The sequence below is a fragment of the Mixophyes fleayi genome, chromosome 4, assembly GCF_038048845.1.
Source record: "Mixophyes fleayi isolate aMixFle1 chromosome 4, aMixFle1.hap1, whole genome shotgun sequence".
Classification (NCBI taxonomy): domain Eukaryota; kingdom Metazoa; phylum Chordata; class Amphibia; order Anura; family Limnodynastidae; genus Mixophyes; species Mixophyes fleayi.
In genome coordinates this window covers 320,234,451-320,242,060 of record NC_134405.1, presented here as the reverse complement: position 1 = coordinate 320,242,060, position 7,610 = coordinate 320,234,451, and the positions used below count along the sequence as shown (strand labels likewise).

General features: G+C 42.4%; 1 long non-coding RNA gene across 1 annotated transcript; it reads right to left on the bottom strand.

Annotated features, from left to right (window-relative positions):
* Positions 1-5,016: 5,016 nt before the first annotated feature.
* On the bottom strand, positions 5,017-5,806 carry LOC142150196 (uncharacterized). The gene is made up of 2 exons (XR_012691065.1): positions 5,665-5,806; positions 5,017-5,530 (listed from the first exon to the last, which is right to left on the bottom strand). It is a non-coding gene; the product is annotated as an uncharacterized LOC142150196 (long non-coding RNA).
* Between the last annotated feature and the right edge of the window lie 1,804 nt (positions 5,807-7,610).

Here is a 7,610-nt window from a genome sequence, read left to right as displayed (position 1 = left end):
GAGTGTCTAGGTCCTGAATATATGGCAAATGTTGTAACCGCTTGCAAGATTACTGGGAGGGATCTATAAGGATGAGACAGAAAAGGCAACATATCGTCAGCATAGGGAGCTATCTTGTCTGTCCTAGCACCCACCGTCAGTCCATATATATCTAGATGTGTTCTAATGACACGCCAATAGTTCAATAACTAAAGCAAAGAGGGTGGAAGACAAGGGACATCCTTGTCTTGTGCCTCTGTTTAAAACAAATTCTTGGGATATAAAGCCATTGACACACACTCTAGTTCTGGGACAGGAATAAAGTAGTTTCACCCATTGAAAGAAGATTGGTCCAAACCCAAATTTTAATAATTCCACCCACAAGTACCTCCACTCCACAGAATCAAAGGCCTTGGCAGCATCTAACGACACCACCACCGCCTCTTCATACGCCTAGTGTGGCAGCCGTAGGTGACAAAAGAGTCTACGTAAATTAATGGGCGTAGATTTTCCTGGCATAAACCCAGTTTGATCATCATGTATAATCACATCAATCACCTGGTTAAGACGTACGGCTCGTATTTTTGCCAAGATTTTTACATCTGTTGCTAATAAAGATATGGGACTGTAAACATCAGGGAACAAGGGGTCCTTCCACCCTTTAAGGATCAAGATTAAGGGCTAGATTTACTAAACTGTGGGTTTGAAAAAGTGGGGATGTTGCCTATAGCAACCAATCAGATTCTAGCTATCATTTTGTAGAAGGTACTAAATAAATGAAAGCTAGAATCTGATTGGTTGCTATAGGCAACATCCCCATTTTTTTCAAACCCGCAGCTTAGTAAATCTAGCCCTAAGTGAGCTTCAGACATAGACGGGGACACCGAGCCCAAATCTCTCAGGTTTGTAAAAGTGTCTAATAGACGGGGAGCAAAGAGCCCTATGTGTTTCTTATATAATTCAATAAGGATCACATCCACTCCCGGAGCCTTTCCATTAGGGAAGAAGTAAATCGTAGTAGTAACCTCTTCAATTGTTAGGGGTGAGTCTAAATATTCTTTGCTAATCAAACTTAGTTTGGGTAGGGAGACAGCTGTCCAATATATGTCCAAGTCAGAGTCAAAATTTTGAGCTTCGGATGCATATGCATCTTTAAAATAATCAGAAAAAAGAGTAACAATCTCCTCAGTCGAAGTATGTACATTACTGAAATTATCCCTAATTCCTGCTATTACAGTCGCTGCTTTATATCTAGCTAACTATACTAGATATCTGTGACACTTATCTGCCTCAAACCATTGAGTATGTTTAGCAAACAGTAATTTGCGTTTAGATTTGTCCAGGAGATATTCCGACCATTCTCCCTGTGCCATCAACCAAGCACAGGGCCGTAACTAGGGCTGTGCCACAGGGCCGACCGCCCAGGGCGCAATGCTGAAGGGGGGCGTAATTTAGGAAAATTTTAGGTTAATTTGGTTAAAATTGAGGGCTAGGGGGGCGGCATTTGTCTTTCTCGCCCCAGGCGCTAGAATTCTAAGTTACGGCTCTGGACCCGCATCTGTTATCTACCTGGCCGGCATTGTTGATTACCGTTATCAGCTCCATCATCTGTGACAAGCCGTGCCAATAGTGACTGAATATGTTGGGACTTTGTTGATTCCTGTATCTCAATTCTACTTTTAATAGAGAATCTGGTTATTGCATATGCAGCTGGTATAAATGAATGTTGCTGATAGTTACTATTGTTGCATGTCTTCGTGATCATCATCTGCAAATCACTCAAGTCTTCATAGAACCCTTGTGTTAATGTTTTACAATAAAATGGTAATCTTTGTTTACCACCATTTGATGGCCGAATTGGATCATTCTCCTGCTATGTAACGTGTTCTCAAGCTGTCACATGTTTTCTCTCACAGAGTGTCAAGTAGCAGTTTTTTAAAGCGTCCTTAGAGAACCAGGCTTACAAAAGGTGCTGAAAAGCCAGATGAGTGAAGAAAGTTATTATGGGATCAGGATATATGCGTTTCTGACGAGACTCGTGTAAGAGATACACTCAGATTGGCACGCCATTCTGCCACTGAATAGTGCAGGAGATCTGTTGATACATTAGCATTGTTGTACACATGATGGTGTCACTTATATACAGGGCCTTTCAGAGGTTCATAGAGGCTCGGGGAAACCCACAGCAATGATAAATAGCAGCTTACCACGGATTGTGGAACAGGTAACAGCAGTCAGCGATGCAGGCCCAGTGTCACACGCCGGTCCCATAAACAGGTACCAGCGCTGTGACTTTCCTCTTGTTAACGGTGATTGAACGTTCTACCTGGTTCTAAGACATTACTTTCACACAGGTGCTCCTGGTTACTTTGTTCTGGACCTCCTCCCGATTCTCATTGGTTCTGAGTACTATTTAAACCTCCCATGGTTCTCTGTTCATTGCCTGTTCTTCGTGTTACTCACTCAGTACTAGGATTTGGCTTCCATAGGTTGATCTTCCTATTATCCATTGCTGTCTGGATTTGGCTGTCTCTTCATTGCTGCTGCTAACCTGCACGCTGAACTACCATTGTGAACCACTTGCTGCACCTGTGGCTCAAGTTCTCCATCTCTACCCGGCTGGCTCAACACCGCTATTACTTCATTGTGAGATCTACTGCCGAGTTACCTGTCACCTGTAGTTCCACGCTTGGCTCAGCTAAAACTTCACTCCGCTGCTAACCTGCACGCTGAGCTATTATTGTGAACTTCTTGCTGCACTTGTGGCTATTACTACAGCTCATGTTCTCCATCTCTACCCGGCTGGCTCAACACCGCTATTTCTTCATTGGGAGATTTACTGCTGAGTTACCTGTCACCTGTAGTTCCACGCTTGGCTCAGCTGAAACTTCACTCCGCTGCTAACCTGCACGCTGAATTATTAGTGTGAACTGCTTGCTGCACCTGTGTCTATTACTACAGCTCAAGTTTCTCACTTCTAACTGGCCGTCTCAACACTGCTGTGGTTTTACTATTGGATCTACTGCTGAGCTATCTGTCACCTGTAGTTCCACGCACGGCTCAGATATACTTCGCTCCTCCGCTACTTCTAGGTAACAAACTGTTTGATGCACTTATGTTCATCTATGTCACTTGGGATTGTTATCTGTAGAATCGAGTTCAACGCCTCTGCTTTTCTACAACGAGAATTACCGCTATACCAGTAACTCACCTGCTACGTGGAATCCCCTTCGTTTACGGATCAGCTACTTCTATATTATTATTCTGTTTGGATGGTTGCTGTATCAGTGATTCACATTCCTCTGCCGTGTGTTACTTTATTAGATCTAGCATTCTCCATTCATCATCCTCAGCGTTGAACTTTTGCTCTACTTATCCCCTGCAGTTGTCAAGGGTTACCTATTGTGAAGTGGCGTGTTGTGAGTTGTTTCATCAAGTGACTAACCTGCCATGTGTTCTGTTTCTGCCGTTATATATATATATATATATATATATATATATATATATATATTCATCATCACCTGTATCCATTGTGTCCTAACCTCCACTACCCTCTGCTAGTGCTGGTCTGGGAGACCGTGACCTGCAGGACAGGAGCAGCGGAGTCTATATCCCCTTGCGGGGATCCCTGGTGAAAACCTCCTACCCGTTAGACTCCGCACTGCTGGGCAAGTTCCATCTCGACAGAGGCAGGGGATCTATAAAAATCATTTAGAATTGTGACACCGAGCAGGTAACAGGTGTAGATCATAGCGTTTACCACGAGCAGTGGAACAAGTATGCAGAAATCGAGGAATTCCAACAAACAGCAGCGATGACCCCACAGCAATGATGAATAGCAGCTTACCACAGATTGTGGAACAGGTAACAGGTGTAGATCATAGCGTTTACCACGAGCAGTGGAACAAGTATGCAGAGATCGAGGAAGTCCAGCATACAGCAGCGATGAACACGCGGCAGTGATGAATAGCAGCTTACCACGGATTGTGGAACAGGTAACAGCAGTCAGCGATGCAGGCCGCGCAGGTAATGGGTGTAATTCATAGCATTTACCTTGAGCAGCAGATAAACTCAGTTTCCACGGGTATGCATCCCAACAGAGACATCAGAGTAACAGATATGACTTGAAGAACCAGCAATGCAAGAATGCAAGGAGAGGCCTTTAAAAGGGAGGGTGACCAATGGTAACCCTGACCAGTACACAGGTGTAGCAAACACAGGTGAGACCATGACTAATCGTCTGCACTAGAACAGGAATTAAAGTGACAGTCAGTGTTTAGAGGCTCGGGTAGAGATACCTGGGGAGCGGAGTGTGACAACATCCCTAAAGCATAGTGGTGGGTTAGTTGACAATATTAACCCTAGTCTGTGTGGTAGGGAATATAGATTGTAAGCTCCTCTGGGGCTGGGAGTGATGTGCATGATATAATATTCTCTGTAAGGCACAGATCATTATATAGGTGCTATATGAAAACCTGTCAATAAATAAATCTTATATTAGAAATGCTAAAAGAATCCCAGATATACTTCTATCTTTTGATGCTAAAAAACGCATTCAATAGAATATCGTGGACATTTATATCCCTCACTCTGGAAGTGGTTAGTATCTATGGAGATTTCCTTACAGGCATATTTGCTCTATATTCAGACCCATCAGCAGTGATGGTGATCAATGGGACACCATCCAATAGGGTTATTATCCGAAACTGTACTAGACAAAGATGTCCGCTGTCGTCCATGGTCCTTACTGTGGTTATTGAACCCTCACCGGCAGTCATTAGATCTTCACAAGTATACCAGGAAAAGTTTCCTCCGCTCTCTTTCAGATTACAATCTGATCTGGCTTTGTGGCGCCCTTTTAAAATTTATTGGCCAGGCAGTATAATTATGTATTTTATGTATTCCTTATTTATCTTTAAACTTTAGACTTCTTGCCTTAAGGTTTTTAAAGGTGTGTTTATTCTGCACCATTTGTGCAGCGTGCATGTAACATGTGCATTAAACCCCTTAATACTTAAAAGATCACAGTAGACCAAATTCGGTTTATTTTTTTTATTCCATGCTTCTTAATTGCACTTAGATTAGCCTGAATGCTAAATAGCTTCGTGTCATGCTTCTTAACTGCACTTAGATTAACCTAAATGCTAAATAACTGAGTGTCATGCTTCTTAATTGCACTTAGATTAACCTTAATTCTTCTGCATTGGGACCATTGCCATTGTAAATCTAAACAGATTAACCTACATGCTAAATAACTTTGTGTCATGCTTCTTAATTGCACTAAGATTATCCTTAATTCTTCTGCATTGGGACCATTACCATTTTGCACTTAGATTAGCCTTAATTCTTCTGCATGGGACCATTACCATTGTCTGCATGTCTAAACCTTGCACTTTGTCTAAACTTAACTTATTTGTTTTTCCTTTTCTTCTTTTTTTTGAATTTTCTGAATGCTCTTTAGGGTGAATTGAGGTGACTCCGGCAGGTGGAGAAGGTCACCGTCATCATCACGTCTTATGCCTCTAAAACGTCAGACGATTACGTCTGTAACCTGTAACAATGAAAAATAACAGCTTATTAAGTTAAAGATTCACTTTATCATGGTAGACAGAATTTGTAGAGGAAATCTTGTACAACACTGGTCTAGACTGTAATTTATACATTAGCTGGAACATATATATTTACCTCTCCGTGTGCCTTTAGTAACGGTCACACGCTTCATCTGCCTTGTGTACCGTCTCCTCTTCCGGGAAGTCACTGCCCGAGTTTTGGGCAGGTGGCCCTTCTTTTGTTTCCTTTGATAGGCCATTGTAGTGGATAATTTGCCTTCAGCCAGGAGCAAATGACTTGTAGGCTCCCAGCCCCTTATTTTATACCCTGAGACTACTTATGATGTCATATGGGTGGGGTTTGGGTGTGGCCTGGGCAATTTTTGTGACATTGTCAATTTGTCATGTGGGTGTGGCCAATTAACCAGTCATAAGGGTCACACTAAACATTAACATCTGAGTTCACAGTAACAATAAAACAGGTGACTGAAATATATGTTCCAGGAGAAGAAAGAAGCAAGCTTTATATTTGGTTTGTAAACACAATCACATATGTTTGGAAACGGTGTGAAAAACAGCTCAAACAGACCTACACGTAGTGGGAGGGTTATTAAGTACAGCCAGGGTTTCCAGCTGTCAGTAAATTTATTGACACTAATATAACTGAATTTGCTACCAGTCAATAACAAAAGTGAATGTCAGAAAAAAACAGACCATGAGATGAAAATAAATTGATCACAATAATTTCTTACTGGTGATTATGCTTAATCATTAGTCTTCTCTTAATCCAGAAAACCATATCCATATGTATTGATAACGGAAGCACTCTTTTTGTATGTGACATAACACAAATCAAAGTAAAAACATATTATTTATTACCTGATGACAGCTGGATAAAAACATCAAAACGAGCCAAGCTTCAAAATCGCATATATTCCCCAATCGATGTGTGGATGTACACTTAACCCCGCTTGATGAAATACAGGCATGTAGAGTAAGTTCTCCTCTGTGAAGTGAGGTGGTAAGATTCCAGGGACTTGCCTCCATAGCCTGCGGGCTCGCTGAGTAACCATCACTGGGTATAGGATCCCCACTACCCTCTTTATTGAAACACCCAATGCTACATTGGACATTGAGCTGGACAACATCAAATGTCTTCTCAAAAACATTGAACGGATATAAGATAAATGGGATGAGATCATCATCATAGATTTACCCACCAGTCGACACCTACCCACTCAATCCGATGCCGAAAAGCACTATAGAGTCAACGTTTTCTATGTAGCTGTAGACTCCATTCTCTCTGGTTTTCATCGTCCATTTACTTCATTGGAAGTAATTTGTGATTTGCAGAGCCGTAACTAGGGGGGTGTGGGTGGTGCCGTCGCCCAGGGCGCAAGCCCAAGGGGGCACAGCAGCCGCCCGCTACCTACCTCTGTGCCCTGGCTCAATCACACACAGCTTCCCCCACCAGAAACAATTTGTTCCTGGCATCAGAAGCTTGAACAGCGCTGTAGCTGCGGCCGAGCGACATCCTGCATTAGCATATGGAACGCAAGTGCGTTCCAAATGCCGAACTTCCTGTCAATGGAATGCATAGTTCCACCGCTGGAACACACGAAAAAAGAGGAGCAGTAGGTCAAATTCTTTTATATAACACACAACGACAGGGTTTAAAGGGTTTTGTGTGTGTGTGTATGTATGTATATATATATATATATATATATATGAATTATTTCAGTAAAGTGCTAGCCACACCCACACATTAGGTTGGCCACACCTACTTGTCAAATGCCACTCCCACTTATATGGGGGGCGCCGGTGCCCTGTCTCGCACCAAAATGTCTAGTTATGGCACTGACCAAGCATGTTTGTCTGTTGCTAAGCGAGAAGTAAGATATAATTCATCAGCACTGGGCCTCCCTTTGCGAAGTATTTCCTCGTAATCTGGATTCTCTCATAAATGAACTGACACTAGAAATAAGAGATCCCCTTAGTTAGAGTTTAAAGGCATCACAGAGAATGGGGGGTGCAAATGTAGGAATGTGAGTGACAAAATATCCCTCCCATTGGGATATTAGA